The sequence below is a fragment of the Neomonachus schauinslandi genome, chromosome 10 (genome assembly GCF_002201575.2).
Source record: "Neomonachus schauinslandi chromosome 10, ASM220157v2, whole genome shotgun sequence".
Classification (NCBI taxonomy): domain Eukaryota; kingdom Metazoa; phylum Chordata; class Mammalia; order Carnivora; family Phocidae; genus Neomonachus; species Neomonachus schauinslandi.
In genome coordinates, this window is record NC_058412.1 from 41,651,874 (window position 1) to 41,670,850 (window position 18,977).

General features: G+C 33.8%; 1 pseudogene; it reads left to right on the forward strand.

The window, feature by feature from the left end:
* The first annotated feature begins 348 nt into the window (after window positions 1-348).
* Window positions 349-471, forward strand: LOC123326106 (annotated as a pseudogene).
* The last annotated feature ends 18,506 nt before the right edge of the window (window positions 472-18,977 follow it).

The window sequence follows — 18,977 nt, forward strand, 5'->3', positions numbered from 1 at the left end:
TCTTTAGAGAAGGAAAAAAATATATGTAGGTCAGAAACTTGGATCAATGTAAAGAAAGGAATAGTGTCAAAGAATGAATAGCTAAAATAAAAATGAAAAATTGTTTTTCTTATCATTAAGTGATCAGATAACAGTGTGTTAATTATAATAATATCAAAAATGTATTTGATTACATAAGTTTATGCAAGGGACAGGAGGAGAAGTTAGTATTATTTTGTTATTATATGGTACTCACACTGCCTATGATGTGTATTGCATTATTTCAAAGTGGACTTGGATTAGCCTGTAAAATGTATATTGCAAACTCTAGGACAAACACTAAAAAAAATAAAAAACAACAACAAAAACCTATAGCCAATTAGGCCAACCACGCTCTTTTCCCAGATGTGTAATGACTGCAAACAGCAGCTTCCTCAGTAGTATACCCAGTCTGTTGTGCATATGGGTTGCCCTAAGAACAAAGAGATAGACCTTTCCATTGGACATTTATGTCTGAAGTTGTCCCAGTCCAGGCCCCAGACAGGTATGTGCAGTGCCACTGGCCTCAGGGCACAGTGGCCAGGATCCACATTGGCCAAGTCATCAGGTCCATCAGTTCCACACCACAAAACAAGGATTGAGGCCCTATGCAGGGCCAAATTCAAGTTACCTGGCTGCTAGAAGACCCACATCTCCAAGAAGTAAGGCGGTGCCAAGTTTAACATGGATGGATTTGAATACATGGTAGCTGAAAAGCAGCTCCTTTTGGTTGGCTGTGGGGTCAAATACATTCTACTCATGGCCTTAGAGAAGTAGCAGGCCCTGCATTCCTGAAGTCATCAGCACTGCCCGATCTTTACTTACCAATAAAAACTACTTCCTGTCCCCAATAAAAGAGTTAACAACAACAACAGAAAAAGCAAAATGAATAAAAAACACCAAGTACAGTTCACCCTTGAACAACGTGGGTTTGAACTGTGCAGGTCCACTTATACATGGATATTTTACAGTACTGCAAATGTATTTTTCTTCCTTATGATTTTCTTAAAAACATTTTCTTTTTCTAGTTAACTTCATTGTAAGAATATAGTATATAATACATATAACATACAAAATATGTGTTAATGGACTATTTATGTTTTCATAACCCAGGTTTCCAGTCAATAGCAGACTATTTGTAGTTGTTTTGGGGGAGTCAAAGGTTATATGTGAATTTTTTATTGTGCAGGAGAGGGGTGGGGGTGTGGTACCTCTAACCCCCCCTATTGTTCAAGGATCAACTTTATAAGTGACATGCTAAGAAAGGAGAGAAAATGGAATAATAAAATGTATACTTAAAACCACAGAAGTCAGAAAAAATAATGGAAGACAAAAATAAAAATGAAAACAAGGGCAACAAATAGAAAACAGTAAGAAATACAGTAGATATCAATCCAATTACATCAATAATCACTTGAAATGTCAATGGCCGAAATGTACCAATTAAAAGACAGATTTTTGGAATCCATCACAAAATAAGACCTATCTATATAGTGTTTATAAGAAACCCAATTGAAATATAATGACCCATATGAATTAAAAGCAAATGCATGGATAAAGATACACTATGCTGATACTAATTTTTTTTTAAAAAAAGATAAACTAGAGTAGCTATATTAATTTCAAATAGAACAGAATTCAGAGCTAAAATATTATCAGGGATAAAGATGAGGCATTACATAGTGATAAAAGGTTATTCTATAGGGAGACATAACAGTCCCAACTGTGTGAATGCTCTAATAGTAGCCCATCAAAACACATGACGCAAAAACTAATGGAACTTCAAAGAGAAACAGATGAATCCATATCTAAGTTAGAGAATTCAATACTCCTCTATCACACATGGACAGATCTGGCAGGTAGAAAATCAGTCAGAACATAGTTGAACTCAACAACACCATCAATCAACTGGATATAATTGACATGTATAAAGTACTTCATCCAACAACAGAAGAATACAAATTCTTCTCAAGTTTACATGGAGCATTTACCAATATAGACCACATTCTGGGCCATAAAACACCTTAACACATTTAAGATAATAGAAATACAATGTTTATTCTCAGCCCACAAAGGAATTAAACTGGAAATCAGTAGGAGAAAGATAGCTGGAAAATCGCAAAATGCATGGAGATTAAACAACACACTTCTAAATAACACATCGATGAAAGTAGAAATCTTAAGACAAATTACAAATATTTTTAATACAAGGTTAATATATAAAAGTCAATGGATTTTCTAGGTACCAGGAACAAGAAAAATGTAAATTCAAATTAAAAACACAATACTATTTGCATAAACAGCCAAAAATAGTAAATGCTTGGGTTTAATTCTGGCAAAATATGTACAAGATAGAGAAAACTACAAGACTCTGATGAATGAAATTAAAGGACTAAATAAATCGATAAATATGTCATGTTTATGACTAGGAAGTCTCAATATTACTACAATGCCAATTCTTCCCAACTTGATCTATAGATTCAATGCAATTCCCATAAAAATCCCAGCAAATTATATTGCGAATATCAACAAACTGATAAAGTTTATATAAAGAGGCAAAAGAGCCTGAATGGCCAACACAATATTGAAGGAAGGAATGAGTTGGAGAACTGACACTACCATACTTCAGAACATATTATAGTGCCTTGGTACTCAAGACAGTGTGTGGTTTTGGTGAAAGAATGGACAAAGAAATCAATGCATTGTACTAGGGAGCCCAGAAATAGACCTCCCAAAATATGGTCAGCTGATCTTTGACAAAGGAGCAAAAGCAATATAATAGAGCAAAGATAGTTTTGAACTAATGGTGCTGGAATAACTGGACATCTACATGCAAAAAAAAAAAAGAAAAGAAAAAAGAATCTAGAACCAAACCTTACACTCTCCACAAAAACTATCTAAAAAATAGACCATAGACCTAAATATGAAATACAGAAGTATAAATTCCTTCAGTATAACACAGGAGAAAACCTAGATGACCTTGGGTATGGTGGTGACTTTTTAGATAAAACACTAAAGGCATGATCCATGAAAAAAATTGATTAGCTAGTCTTCATTAAAATTTAAAAACTTATGTTCTATGAAAGACAACATCAAGAGAATGAGCAGACAAGCTTCACACTGGGAGAAAATATTTGCCAAATTTCATAAAAGACTATTGTCCAATATATACAAAGAACTCTTAAAACTAAACAAGAAAAAAAATTTAAACAAATGAAAGACCTTCAGACACCACACTAAGTAAGATATACACATGGCAAAACAGCATATGAAAAGATGTTCCACAACATAGTTTATCAGGGAAATTCAAATTAACACAATAACAAGATATCACTACAACCTACTAGAATGGCCAAATTCCAGAACACTAACATCAAATGCTGGTGAGGATGTGGAGCAATGGAAACTCCCATTTAGTGCTCATGGGAATGCAAAATGGTATAGCCACTGTGGAAGACAGTTTGGCAGTTTCTTACAAAACTAAATACACTATCACCATACTATCCAGCAACAGCCCTCCTAGGTATTTACCCAAACAGTTGAGAACTTATGTCAACACAAAAACCTGCACACAAACATTCATAGCAGCTTTATTCATAATTGTTAAAACCTGGAAGCAACCAAGATGTCCTTCAGTCAGGGAATGGTATGTACATCCAAACGATGAAATATTATTCGGCACTAAAAAGAAATAAGCTATCAAACCCATAAAAGGATATGGAGGAAACTTAAAAGTGTATTCCTAAGTCAAAGAAGCCAATCTGGAAAAGGCTATATACTATATGATTCCAAATTTATGACATTCTGGAAAAGGCATAACTACATAAACATTTAAAACATCAGGTCTGAGGAGGAGGGAGGCATAGAGAGGCAGAGCACAGGATTTTAAGGGCTATAAAAATACTCTATATGATACCATAATGATGCATACATATCATTATATATTTGTGCAAACCCACAGAATATACAACACCAACAGCAAACCATGATGTAAACTAGATATTGGGTCATTACAGTGTGTCAATATGGGTTTATTACTTGTAACAAATGTACTATTATGTAGGGGATATTGATGATGTAGGGAGTCTATGCATGCATGGCATCGGGGGATATGGGAAATCTCTGTACTTACCTCTCAATTTTGCTACAAACCTAAAATTGCTCTAAAAACATGAAGTCTTAATAAAAAAAAAGGATGTGAAATTAAAAAAAAACTTTGTAGACAAAATTTAGAGAATTTATTTCCAACACAACAGATCTAAAGAAATGTTTAAAAAATACTTAAAACACAAGAATATGATATCAAAGAATAAGTTGAATGAAACACTTAAAGGTGAAAAATAACATAATTTTATAATGTGTGTGTGTATACTTTTTCCCTTTTATATTTAACTTGTATCTGACAGGTGCTGAACAACACTTTCCATCTATGGGCTATAACGTTCTGTCATAACTACTCTACTCTATGGTTGTAGAACAAAAGTGGCCCTAGACAATACATAAACAAATGAGCATGGCTATCTTTAAAAATGTTATCCTCAAACTACATTCTCATCCACCAAAAAATATTTAAAATTAGTATGAAAAATGTAAACTCTAATATAAAATTAGTAAGCGATATGAGAAGGAAATTCACTAAATAAAAAAATAGAGAGGGGTAGTATACAAGTGAAAAAATATCCATATTTATAACTAATAAAACAAATATAACTTAAACCAATAAGTAACTAGCATTTTATGTCAAATTAAAAAAAAATTACCATGATTATTGCTCCTTTTGTTTCTGTGGCTGTTGTTACGGTATCATCTAGTGTTTGCACTTGGTCAGACAAGAGGGAACTTTCAGCTGTGGGTAACCCAAATATTATTTAATATTTCTAGTGAAAAGAGTGCAACATAAAACAAGAGCCCTAAAAGTTAGCCCTAAAAGCATGTCCTTTGGCTTGTCAACCCCTCTTTGAGAATTTATTCCTAGAGAAACATTTTCTTTCTTTCTTTCTTTTTTTTTAAATCAACAAATGTTTATTGGAAATCTACTAGTCTGGTAGTGTTCAGACTTTGATATATAAATTACCTAAGTCTCTGGGGTATAAGTGTTAGGACATGTGGGAAATTTTACTAAACTATCCAATTAATAAAGCTGGTTATAAAATAGCATTCATTATGTTCTTTTTTTGTTCTAGTTACCTTTTGATGTATCTTTTTATAGAATATACAAAAACATATTTGCTAAAATCTTATGGATATATATGCATATTATTTTCCACATTGTACTCACTTTCTATTATAATATATGCTGCTTTTTTGGAAAATAAAATTCTATTATAGCATATAATGAGAATATACATTTTCCTGAGAAAAAGTTGGAAAGTGAGTTTAGTATCAGTATGAAAAATAATCCATACTCACAGAATATATTATTACTATTTATGGAATTATAAATTTTCTACATCTCATATAAATACATATATGAAGGGTTATATTTGTTTATAAGCTTATTAATACATTTTAGCATCCTGAAGATGAAATGTGAATTTTTAATGAACACTCAAACTATTTATACTTGCATGAACCTAAAAAATATATAAATATTTCATTTACCAGATTTCTAGAATGTATACTGCTATGTGAAAATACCTAATATTTTATTATTTTTTTAAAGATTTATTTATTTATTTGAGAGAGAGAGAAAGAGTGCAGTGGGGACGGGTAGACGGAGAGGGAGAGAGAATCTCTAGTAGACTCCCCGCTGAGTGCAAACCTGAGCCCAAACCAAGAGTCGGACGCTCATCCGACTGAGCCACCCAGGTGCCCCCAAAATATCTAATATTTTAATAGATCTTTGTGTATCACATAACTTTTTTCCCTTAGACATGTAGATGTTTCTAAAACAGATTACAAATTAATTGTTGAGATGTTAGCAGTTCAGTATTGATTAAATATTGTTCTCCAAAAAAATGGCTAAAACCTAAACTAATAAAAAAAATTATAGTTTTGGGAGGTGGAATAATTTTAGGAATGGGCATGTTCTTATGGAGGGTAGGACAATGAGTGAGTTGGCTAGTTATGCAAGACACCTGAGGACACTTAATGATTTTCAGGAAAAAGACAAGGAATCTTGAGATTGAGGAAAATATAAAAGGAGGGAATGTATGTGCATGATAGGTAGTCTTGACTACTTTTCCTGGCCCATACCAACTTGTACACATTTATTATTTCCATATTAAGCAGTTAAGTCCTATTTTTCCCCTATTTTACAGACTGAAATTTGAAGAAGTAAAAGAAAGAAGAATGTATTCAGTGAAGGGCTTTATTATTCTTATAAAGTCAGAAATCAACTTTAAAATGCATTTTTTGGGAAAATTATGGAAATAGCCAAATGTCAGATTTGGGCAGCTTCTTATGCTATGGCTTTGAATTTATGTGTTTTTATATTTAAATTCTGTTTTTTGTAGACAACAAACATGTTTTTTAATCCATTCTAGCAATCTCTGTTTTAATTAGTGCATTCAGACCATTATCATTCAAAGTGATTATTTATATATTTGGACTAATATATACCATATTTGTTACTGTTTTGTAGTCCTAGCACTCTTTTTTTGTTCCTATTTTTTCCACTCTTTTGTGATTTTATTTGATACTTGTATATGATTTGCTTTTCTCTCCTTTCTTAGTTTAGCAATTGTACTTCTCTCTTTAAAAACTTTCTGAGTGTTTTCCCTAAAGTTTGAAATATATATTTACAAACAACCCAAGTACACTTTCAGATAACACTATACTGCTTCAGTGGTAATACAAGTACCTGATAATAACAAAAGGATTTTAATTTTTTCCTTCTGTCCCTTGTATCATTGATGTCATTCATTTCAATTATCCATAAGCATACGCAAGCTTACATATACAAGGATATATAAACATGTACAAATAAATACAGTGTTGTTATTATTGTGAACAAATTTTGTTAGATCAATTAAGAATAATAAAAATTAATGTTCTTATTTTACCCTCACTTGTTCGTTTTCCATCGTTCTTCCTTCTTTTTAGTGTAGGCTTGAGTATCTGACCTATATTATTTTTCTTCTCTTTGAGGAACTTTTTAACATTTCTTGCAAAACATGTCTACTAGCAACACATTCCCTCAATTTTGTTTGTGTAAAAAAAGTCTTTTTTCTCTTTCACTTTTGAAGGATAACTTCACAGAGTACAAAATTCTAGGGTTTTTGTTTGTTTACTTGTTTTGTTTTTGCCTCAATACTATAAATGTCTCATTCTACTCTAAAACAAACTAAAATATGGAGTGCTTTCTGGATAATGTTAATGTCTACTTAAAATAGGAAATCAAGCCTGAAGTGGCATTAACTCATAAAGACCTAAGGGAACATCAAAACCCAACCAAAGTATGAATAAGTAATAACTGGGTGCAACCAGAATGCTAGAAGAGGACAAGGAATTAACATAGTGGCAAGGAAGTTATAAACATTGATTAGAGGAGCACCTGGGTGGCTCAGTTGGTTAAGCATCCAACTCTTGGTTTTGGCTCAGGTCATGATCTCAGGGTTGTGAGATGGAGCCCCACCTTGGGCTCCATGCCCAGCTCCCTGCCCAGCTCTCCAAGATCCTCTGTCTCTACCTCTGCCCCTAACCCCTCCCCCCGCTTGCACTTGTGTGTACTCTGTCTCTCAAAAAAAACAAAACAAAACAAAAAATAGAGATTAGAGAATTATTGACATGGTGAACCAGATGGACCAAGTATGAAAAATATAAGACAGAAGAAGTTAATATACATACATAACTATGTATGCTAATAACTAGAAGTCTTCATGGAGAGGATAACTATGAGAGGTGGCCCGCATACAGTGGACTCTGGAACCACATAACTTTGCATTTTGATTAGTTTGATGTGAATGTCAAAGTCTAGGGTATAACTGGGAGTTATTTGCTGAAACCAAGAGAAGTTCATTGGAAATGAGGTAAGCTATTCAGGATCTAGGGTTTTGGATGAATTTCCCATGTAGATATTAAAATTAGCAAGATGGGGCACCTGGGTGGTTCAATCTGTTAAATGGCCAACTCTTGATTTCAGCTCAGGTCATGATCTCAGGGTCTTGGGATTGAGCCCCATGTCAGGCTCCATGCTCAGCGGGGAGTCTGCCTGAGGATTCTTTCCATCCTTCTCCCTCTGCCCCTGCCGCTGCTCTCTCTCTCAAATAAATTAGTAAATCACTTTTTTTAAGATTTTTAAAATTTTTTACAGAGAGAGAGAGAGACAGCAAGAGAGGGAACACAAGCAAGGTGGAGTGGGAGTGTGACAAACAGGCTTCCTGCTGAGCAGGGAGCCCAGTGCGGGGCTTGATCCAGGACCCTGGGATCATGACCTGAGCCAAAGGCAGACGCTTAATGACTGAGCCACCCAGGCACCCCATAAATTAGTAAATCTTAACTAAATAAATAAAATCAGCAAGATGATAGGAAGAGCTTCAGTGGAGAGAAAGACAATTGTTGAAGCTGAGAAAGTGATTGACATCTCCCTACATCCAAGTGCATTTACTTACTAAGGCCTGTGATTCTTTTTTTTTTTTTAAAGATTTTATTTATTTATTTGACAAAGAGAGACACAGAGAGAGAGGGAACACAAGCAGGGGGAGTGGGAGAGGGAGAAGCAGGCTTCCCTCTGAGCAGGGAGCCCGATGCGGGCTTGATCCCAGGGCCTTGGGACCATGACCTGAGCCGAAGGCAGATGCTTAACGACTGAGCCACCCAGGCACCCCAAGGCCTGTGATTCTGTCTGAGTCTCTTTTCCATCTGACCCCTGACTTCCAACAATGCCACTGCACTTGTGTTATCTAGTTGAACTATTATAATATATTTCTAATGGATCTCCTGCTTTATATATGCATTTGTCTAATATTTTCATCTTACTATGACAAGTAAGGTTTTGTAAAAAGGCAGACGTACTCTCGCCATTTATTTTCTGAAAAGTTTTCATGGCATCTCTGTGTACTCAAGATAACATACGGAATTGTTACTTTGGCCAGCCAAGTCAATCCTTTCTCACACATCTAGTATCACTTGCTCACTTATTTTCTAGGCTAGATCCACATTTTTGTTGTGGTTGTTGTTTTTAGATCCTGGAATACAATAAATACCTTTCTGGATCTGGATCTAGATCTAGATCTAGATCTTCAAACATGTAATTTTTACTATATTTGATTCTTTACTAAATTTTCCATTTTACATCCCTCTCAGTGATTGCCAATTTTATAGGTGACCCACAAACCATCCCTTTGATTACCTGTTTTATGATCTTGCTCAAGATTGTAACCACTATGTTTCTTGTAACCTCTACCTCCCTAATTGTGTATAAGTTTTACTGTTATAAAAAAGCCAAATGCCATTTATTCAACCACTGTCTCATAGATTCAAAGCAGTGACAAGGGTTCTTTCTGTATCAGGGGTAAGATTAAAACATAAAAATGTGAGACTATCTTAACTAAATTGGAAGAACAAGGTACTCTGATGGCCTTTTAGAGAGTTTTTACCACCTATTTGATATTGCTGGTGTTATTTTATCCTGTTCAGTCAGAAAAAGAATTTAGAACAAAAGTAAGTGCTCAGTTTACTAATTATTTTTGAAATACTTTATACAAAGGACTCATTTAATGAGATAGAATCTATCAATCAGTAGTATAATAGAGTCTTAGGTTTATTTTAACTCCATGAATGTGAGAGAAAAAGGAATTTCTAATGATACTCTCCTTAGTTAAAAAAGTGATATTTTTTTAGCTTTAGAGAACTAGAAATGTCAATATAAATATTAAGCAAACAACCAGTCATATGATCATTTTTAAAAGGAAAGTGTTACTTATAGAGATCTTTGAGTATTCTAGGAATTCTTCTAGAAGTAATGAATCACAGAAATCTTACTCCCTTTCTCCAGCCTGCAGCCTGGGGTGAAGATGTTACAGATGGAGCTCTTGCAATCACCTCACACCATGAGGACAAAGACCACTTCCCATTGAAGATGTCATATAGAGGTGACAAGAGTCTGACTGAAGCCTTTGTAGAACTGCTTTAACTGTTCTTGTATTGTACATCAGGATATCTTTCCTATTTACTGAGTTGTTAACTGTATGTTCTTTCTTGTTCCCACCCATCCCAATTTTTGCATATAGATCTAAACCATAAACTCAAAGCAGGATTTCTTTTTTTTTTTTTTTTAAAGATTTTATTTATTTATTTGACAGAGAAAGACACAGAGAGAGAGGGAACACAAGCAGGGGGGAGTGGGAGAGGGAGAAGCAGACTCCCTGCCGAGCAGGGAGCCCGATGCGGGACTCGATCCAGGGACTCCAGGATCATGACCTGAGCCGAAGGCAGTCGCTTAACCAACTGAGCCACCCAGGCGCCCTCAAAGCAGGATTTCTAAACTACACTTCTTTGATCTTACTCATCTGGATATCTTCTTTAATGATTATACCATTTGGATGTGTAGAGTATGGACAAAAGAAATCATCTACAACTTAAGTACCAAACACAAATAATGCATGGTGAACAATGCAGTGAATACCTAAGAAACACACATGGCTTTGAGATTCGGTTTTAAAATTTACATATTTTTTTTGCTGTGGTATTTAGATTAATACCCTGATATTGGAGAGGTGTCAGCAGACGATGCTTCTGAATAGGATGTAGGGCTGAGAGGAGATATATGTGTTCCATCTGAAACATACTGTTTTTTGTTTAATGGTTTGTTTCTTTGATCAAAGATAAAACATACAGTTATATATACCTGCCTCCTATTCACATATTTAAGGAAGTATTTTTGATAGCTTCATATATTTCATATTAATACCTTTAGATATATATGACTGAGTATGTGGATTAATATCCTCTTTGCATAATTAATTAAGTGCAGTGTATACTGAGAGATTCAGCCGAATTTTTTCATATATACTTGTTTCCTTTATTAATTTAGTCATCTTTACCAAATGAATTGTGTACTTGAACTATTAATATTTAAATATCATTTTATTTATGTTTAACTTCAAATGGTTATTTATGTTTACCTTACTAGTAGAATTAGACAGTGCTAATCATGACGAATAAATAATCTATAGAATTTACCATCATTAGCATAATGTCCTTATGAAACTATGGGGTTAGGTTGTTGAACCTATATTGAAAAGGTACAATCCACTGGAGGGAATTTGGGTCTATTTCAGATTCAAGGCATTGATACAAGTAATGTTAGAGAACAAGCAAACAAGAAGCAAAAAAAAATTCGTATTTATTCTCTCATTTTGTGTCTCATAAATGAGTGGTTATTGTTGTGATAAATTCATATTTTTAAACTCACTGTAGACCTAGCTTGTGCCTATGTATGTTTTCTTCCATCTGAGCTAATCAGATTTAATGATGCATTGTTATTGAGAATCCTTTTTGTAAGGAGTCTTGAACCTTGTACTTGGTTGTTACCAAAGTCAAAGGCATAATTCATGATTTTAAGAAGTTGAAATCAATTTTGGGTAGGCAGGAAAAAAAAACCATATGGCAACATATCTCAAGACATGAAATATGAACTTCAAAGACAAATATAATCACATTTCTAAACTACAAAAATCAAAGCTAATAACAGAATCAGAGGACAAATGCATAGAAATATCATCTTATACTGGCTTGGAATATGACAGTTCACAGAGGTGGAAAATAAAGAAATCTGTTCTTCCATTCTTTTATTAATACTTCTAAAATAGTCTTACCAGAGGTTTTGTTCCTCTTAATTCACAAGTAGAGATTAATTCAACTTCACTCCTTTGGCTCAAAAGATGCAAACTAACCTGGAGTCTCCAGATATGTGAAATTGTGAGTAGTATTTACTTAAGCTACATCTTCAGCATAATTAAAGGAAAATTCTCTGTTTGTACCTAGGGGTATTTGTTGAATTCTCTCACAACTTGTGGCAGGACAGAATGCACTGTAACAGTTGGACACAGCTCAATAATACTCCTATGTTTTTCTCAACTCCTTTTCCAATAAGTGTAGAAATTAATTCTTAAGATTTTGGTCTATTTTGTCTCAATTTTTCATAAAAATGAAAGTATCTCCTCCTAATACTTCACTTATTCTCTTTAAATTCTTCCTAACTCTTATACTTATTTTCATAAATCTTTCTTCTCGAAATTGTTATTCATTGTTAACTATATTTATTATTGTTTCCCTACTAGGCCATCACTGTCTTCATGGTAACCGTGGTTAACTTATTGGTTTGGAGATGGTCACTCATAACAAATAGAGCATAATTTTTTTTTGAAAAAAAAAAAAAAAAAAAAGGAAAAACCTTCTCAGAAACATCAGATATAACCATCCTCTCAAAAATACTGAATCAATTTAGGTTAAATGACTACTTCAAAACCAGTAATAGCAAGAAAAATTTTTGAGCATGTTCGCTTGGACTAATTTGATTCCACTGTGGAGCTGGGCATGGGATTAAAACCTAAATAAAATTGGGATGATTCTTAAATTGACATTAAATAGTATCTTCTAACTGAGAATGAAAAAAATTGGTTAATGATATCAAGGAGGTGAAATGCGCTAAAATTACAGTGTTCACTAACATCTCCAAATATTTAAAAGCAGGTTATATAGTTATTTACTATTACCTATGTTATTTTATATTAATTAGAATGATTAATCTAATATCTTGACAAGATTGCTTGTCCTGTATCTCTGATATTAATTAGCTGCTGAGAAAAGAGGATACCATAGTCCTCCGGCCCTTACCTGTGGGGTATATGTTCCAAGACCCCCCATATGGATGCCTGAAACCACGGATAGTACCAAATCTATATATATCATGTTTTTTTCCCTATATATATATATACCTATGATAAAGTTTAATTTATAAATTATATATAGTAAGAGATGAACAATAACTAATAATAAAATAGAACAATTATAATAATACACTGTCATAAAAGTTATGTGAATATTGCCTTTCTCTCAAAATATCTTACTGTACTGCACTCACCTTTCTTCCTGTGATGATGTGAGATGATAAAATGCCTCTGGATGAGATGAAGTGAGGTGAATGACATGGGCACTGTGATGCAGAATTAGGCTACTAATGACCTTCTGTTGATAGGTCAGAAGCAGGATCATCTGCTTCTGGACCATGGTTCATCTTGGGTAACTGAAACCATGGAAAGCAAAACTGCAGATAAGGGGGGCCTATGCACAGGACTTTTAACAAACATTAAAATCCTAAACTATTTCACTTTAAGAGATAATTCCAGGTTATTTGCCAAAAGTGTTTGCATTAACACTGTATACATAAAAGAATGCCAGTTGCCCATGTTCCTGACAACACCCAATGTCCTCATACTTCTTAAATATTGCAATTCTTGTAGGTGTAAACACATTGCTGTCTGTTTGTATTTGTGAATGTATTTATGTGATTTGCAAATACGTAAACCTTATTGAGTATAGCCACTGATCACCTGGCTGAGGAAGTGTTTATCCTGTTTCTGTACTGTAAGTTACTCTTTTACCCTTTTTTTATACAGTACTCTTCAGAAGGAAGCCATTTTGTACAGCCCACACTTAGAGTGTGGGAATCATACTCTATCTCCTTAAGGGGAGAGTATCAACGTAAATAATTTGTTATTCTGCACAAGAGATTTGTCTACCTTCTAGCATTTATTTATATAATTACTTATTTAAAATTATTTATATGTCCATGAGTATAGAGTGATGTTTATTTTATGCTTTGAGTTATAATCCATTACTGCTTTATGTATTCTGTTTCTCATATTGTTCTGGCTTTATCCATTGGCTACTTTCAGTTGGCTCTTGTGCCCCTTGTATGTATCTGCCAACATTGCAGAGCTTGTTGAGAGCTTCCTTAGTTTTGGGCACTACAAAATGGCCAAGGCTCATCTCATATATTCCTTCTTCCAACTCTAAAGTCATCCACTTCTCCAAGGAGCCATAGTTCCTTTTACTGGAGAATGTTATTAGAAAGCTAGATTTACGCACTGAACATGCTTTTTGGGGCTGGGTGCTATTGTTTTTAGATCCTTCCAATGGATGGAGCAAGGAAATCATGTGTGTATACTGACCTATGTACAGACATATCTATAAATATTTCTATTTTGTTTATATTAAGCTAAACATGCAAAGTAATATTCCCAGTTTGAATTCAGTACTACATAAATCATTCCAGCCATCTCCCTTTGTTTGTCTTAACTTCTTCCCAAACAGTGAGAAACGTGACTATCAACATTTATGCATTTACCTAATTATTCAATTCTAGTATATATGTAGAGTGATTTCAAAATGTTAAGCCCATATCTCCATGGGAAACAATTTTGTTACCTAAAGTACAGTCCTTTTGTATAATGTCTATGCCTGCCTTTAATCTTCTAGTCTCTGCTCATATCCAAAGTTACTTAGGTCTATACTTTTCCCATGCCCACTGCCTGAGGTGAAGTTATTCCACATAGTACATACAGTTAGATCATTTTGAAACAGTCTGAATTCCATCCTGAGGTCCCTAGGTATATATATTATATATATATTACTAATTTGCATACATATATATAATATATAACATATATTATTACTTTGCATACATTAATGTTCAAATATATAATATATATTAATTTTCACACATTAATGTTCACTCTGTGTTATACATTTTTATGGTACTTGGAAATGCATAGTATCATATGTATCAACAACTTTTACAGTATCATACAGAATAGTTTCATCAACCTAAGAAAACAAACCCTGTGTTTCATCTATTTAATCTTTCCCCATCTCCAAATTGCAGATTATTACTAATGTGTTTATCATTTCTGTAATACAGCTTTTGAGTATTACATATAAATGGGGTCATACAGTAGGTAGGCTTTGCAGACCATCTTTCATTTAGCCAGTATGGATTCAAGATTTATCCACATTTTTGCATGGTTTGATGGATCATGCCTTTTCATCATTGATTAGAATTCTATTTTATGCATACACCACAGTTTTTACACCCATCATCTAATAAAGGACATCCTGACTGCTTCCAGTTTTCAGTGATTATGAGGAAAGCTTCTATAAGGTCAGTGTCCAGGTTTTATTATGTCCAGCATAATATTTCAAATCAGTTGAATACAGAGGAGTATGATTGATGGATTATATGGTAAAACTACATTTAGCTTCCTAATGAAAAGCCAAACTGTTTTCCAAACTAACTGTAACATTTTGCATTCTCCAAAAAAATGTGAGCTCCTATTGCTCTGCATCCTCAAACATATGTGGTATCAGTTTCTTTTGTTCTTATTTTGATTTTAGTTATTCAAATATGTTTATAATCATAATGTATTATTGTTTTAATGTGCATTTAATTTCAACTTATCAAATGATGTTAAGCATCATTTCATATGCTTATTTGCCACTTCTAATTCTTTTTGGTGAGTTGTTTGTTCAGATAATTTATTTGCCCATTTTTTATATGCCATATTCTCATATATAAAAATAATTATTTTCAATTGTGGTAAAATAATATAGAATTGGTCATCTTGACCATTTTAAAATATACAATTCAGTAGTGTTAACTATATTCACATTGTTGTACAACAGATCACTAAGGCACTTTCACTTTGGGAAACTGAAACTAATACACATCAAACAATAATACCCAATTTCCATCTCTTCCCAAGCCCCTGGCAACCATCACTCTACTTTCTGTTTCTAAGAGTTTGACTACTTTAGATACCTCATATAAGTGGAATCATACAGTACTTTTCTTTTGTGATTGGCTTATTTTACTTAGCATGATTTCCTCAAGGTTCAGTCATGCGTTGCCCATTTTTACACTGGGTTATTTGTTTACTTAATGTTGAGCTTATGAGAACTTTGTATATGTGGGATACAAGTACTTTATCTGATAGTAATTTTCAAGTATTACCCCCACTGCACCCCGAGTCTTTGGCTTATCTTTTTGTTATCTTAATATCTCAATATCTTAATAATGTCTTCAGCAGAGCAGAGATTTTAATTTTTTTAAATAAAGTTCATTGTTTTAGATAATTTTTAGGTCCACAGCAAAGTGGAGTGGAAAGCAGGGAGAGTTCCCCAATACTCCCTACATCCACACAGTACAGCCACTGTGGCAATAAGCACTACAGTAGGGTCATGTTGGACAATGCAGGCAGGTGACAGCAGAATGAGAGAGAAATGAATAAGGAAATGAAAAAATGACTAAAAAGAAGACACTATTTCTTTTCTTTTCTTTCCTTCCTTCCTTCCTTCCTTCCTTCCTTCCTTCCTTCCTTCCTTCCTTCCTTCCTTCCTTCCTTCCCTCCCCCTTTTTTTTAGAGGACAGTATTTCAATGCCAGCAAGCAGACTGGACCTGGTATCTGTAGTCTAAAAGGGGTAGGTGTTGAATTGCTCCATTCCATATATCTTATTCAATTTAATGGGCAATTATCATAAAGACCAAACCACTGGCCTGGCTATGGATTTTTTTTTTTTTTCTTTTCCCATAATAGAGAGGAGTGGATGGATCCTGGGCAACCGTTGCTGGGTCCCATATAATATAGTAGAAAATGTGAAATTCTGTGATGCAAGGAAAGAAAAAAACAAAAAACAAAAACTTTATGACATCGTGTCATTTTAAAGAAAACTAAACAGGCCCAGAAAGGTGAAGTGATTTTTTTTTTTTTTCTGAATTCACACTACAACTAACAAATGCATGACTAGACTGTAAGCCCTGGGCTTCTCATTGTCTTCCCAAGAGAGTAGGGAGAGTAATTCAGATTCATCATTAAACTGCATGTGTCAATCTGAGTCATCCCACTATTTGCCAAACAAAAGAGTATTTTGTATGAACACAATTCTGACTTCTTTTAGATGACCATTTTTCATTCATATAGTTCTTACTTCATTCATTAAAAAAATAAAAATATTCTATTAATACATGGACTTCTAGGCTTTTATATATGCCTTCCTTTCCTTCTAGCTGCATTCCACTAGATATGATCAGATCCTCTTCAACGTTGATTTCACTGGGTTAGGGAAATAGTATTTGTTCAGTTGTGGCATTCCCAGTACTAAGTTGCATATCATGGTTACTTAATACAGATTTACTTACCCATTTGGACTAGTTTAAATTTGTGTCTTCCACTACATCTAAAACTAATGATGTAATGTATGGTGATTAACCTAACAATAAAAAAATAAAAAATAAATAAAAAAAAATTTGTGTCTTCCAAATCAGAGATCTATTATAGCCCTACAAAATTTATAAAAATCAACTCTAGGTATTTTTGTTTTCCCTCTCCAGACATCCACGAAATTGGATAATAATTAGAGTTCAGAGGGCATGGATTTTCATAAAGTGACCATGTTAGGTGAAGCAGAAGAAATTCCCACTGCAATTTAGATCAAAAGCAGCAACATACTGATTGCAATACATAGCCTATCAGGAAACACATTTGGGTAGAGATTGAGCCCTTTAAATGCTATAAATGCTGTCTGAATTCCCTGAATTCTCTATCTTCCTGATCAAATTAGTTTCTCAATCTTTCTGGCGTTTCAAATTTCAAAAATTCAATAAAATGTTTTTGTCTTTGCCTTAGCAATTGTGAGGACATATCTGAAGCTCCATTACTTAAACTTGGAGAGATACGTGTCTTTTATCACTTCCCCTTAAGCATTGTGTAAATCCTTACCAATGTTTTCATTCAGGCTTTGAAAACAATCTTGTACTTCATAAATAAATTGGGAATACAGAGGCTCAGGATATTTTGACAAATTCTAAATTCCACTCCTATGACAAGTTGATAATTGTTTTTTTCTTTCTGATTTCATTTTCTTAAGCAGATTTAGGTTCAAAACAAAATTGAGTGGCTGTACAGGGTTTCCTTATATATTCCCTGCACCCACACATGCATAGCCTCCCCTGTTATTGGTATCCCCTAACAGAATGGTACAATTGTTACAGCTGATGAACCCACATCGACACACCATCATCATCCAAAGTCCATAGTTTATATTATGGTCCACTCTTGGTGTTGAACATTCTATGGGTTTGGAAAAAAGTATAATGATATGTATTCATCAGTATTTTCACTGTATTAAAAAATCTTCTGTATTCTACCTCTTTATCTCACCTCCTATCCTGGGCCCTAACTCCTGGCAACTACTGATCTCTTTACTGTCTCCATAATCGCACCTTTTCCAGGATGTCATACAGTTGGAATCATATGATATGTAATCTTTTCCATACTGACTTCTTTCACTTAGTAAAATATATTTTAGTTTCTTCCATGTCTTTTCATGGCTTGATAGCTCATTTATCTTTAATACTGAATAATATTCCATTGTCTGGATATACCACAGTTTATTTATCCATTCCCCTACTGAAGGACATCTTGGTTGCTTCCAAGTTTTCAAAATTATGAATAAAGCTGCTATAAATGTTTGTATGCTAGTTTTCTGTTGGCTTAATTTCTCAGCTCTTTTGGGTGAACACTTAGGAATTCTATTGCTGGACTGCATGGTAATCATTGCTGCCAAATTGTCTCTCAAAGTGGCTATACCATTTTGAATTCTGGCCAGCAATGACTGAGAGTTCTTATTGCTCCACATCATCACCAACATTTGGTATTGTCAGTGTTCTGGAATTGGGCCATTGTGATAGGTGTATACTAGTATCTTGTTTTAATTTGTATTTCCCTGAAGACATAAAATGTGAAATATCTTTTCATATGCTTATTTTCTATCTGTATGTCTTCTCTGGTGAGGCGTCTGTTAAGGTCTTTGGTCTATTTTTTAATCAAGTTGTTTGTTTCCTTATTGTTGAATTTTGAAAGTTCTTTATACATTTTGGATAACAGAACTTTATCAAATGTGCTTTTTGTAAATTTTTTTTTCTCAGTATGTGGCTTGTTTTCTCAATCTCTTTACA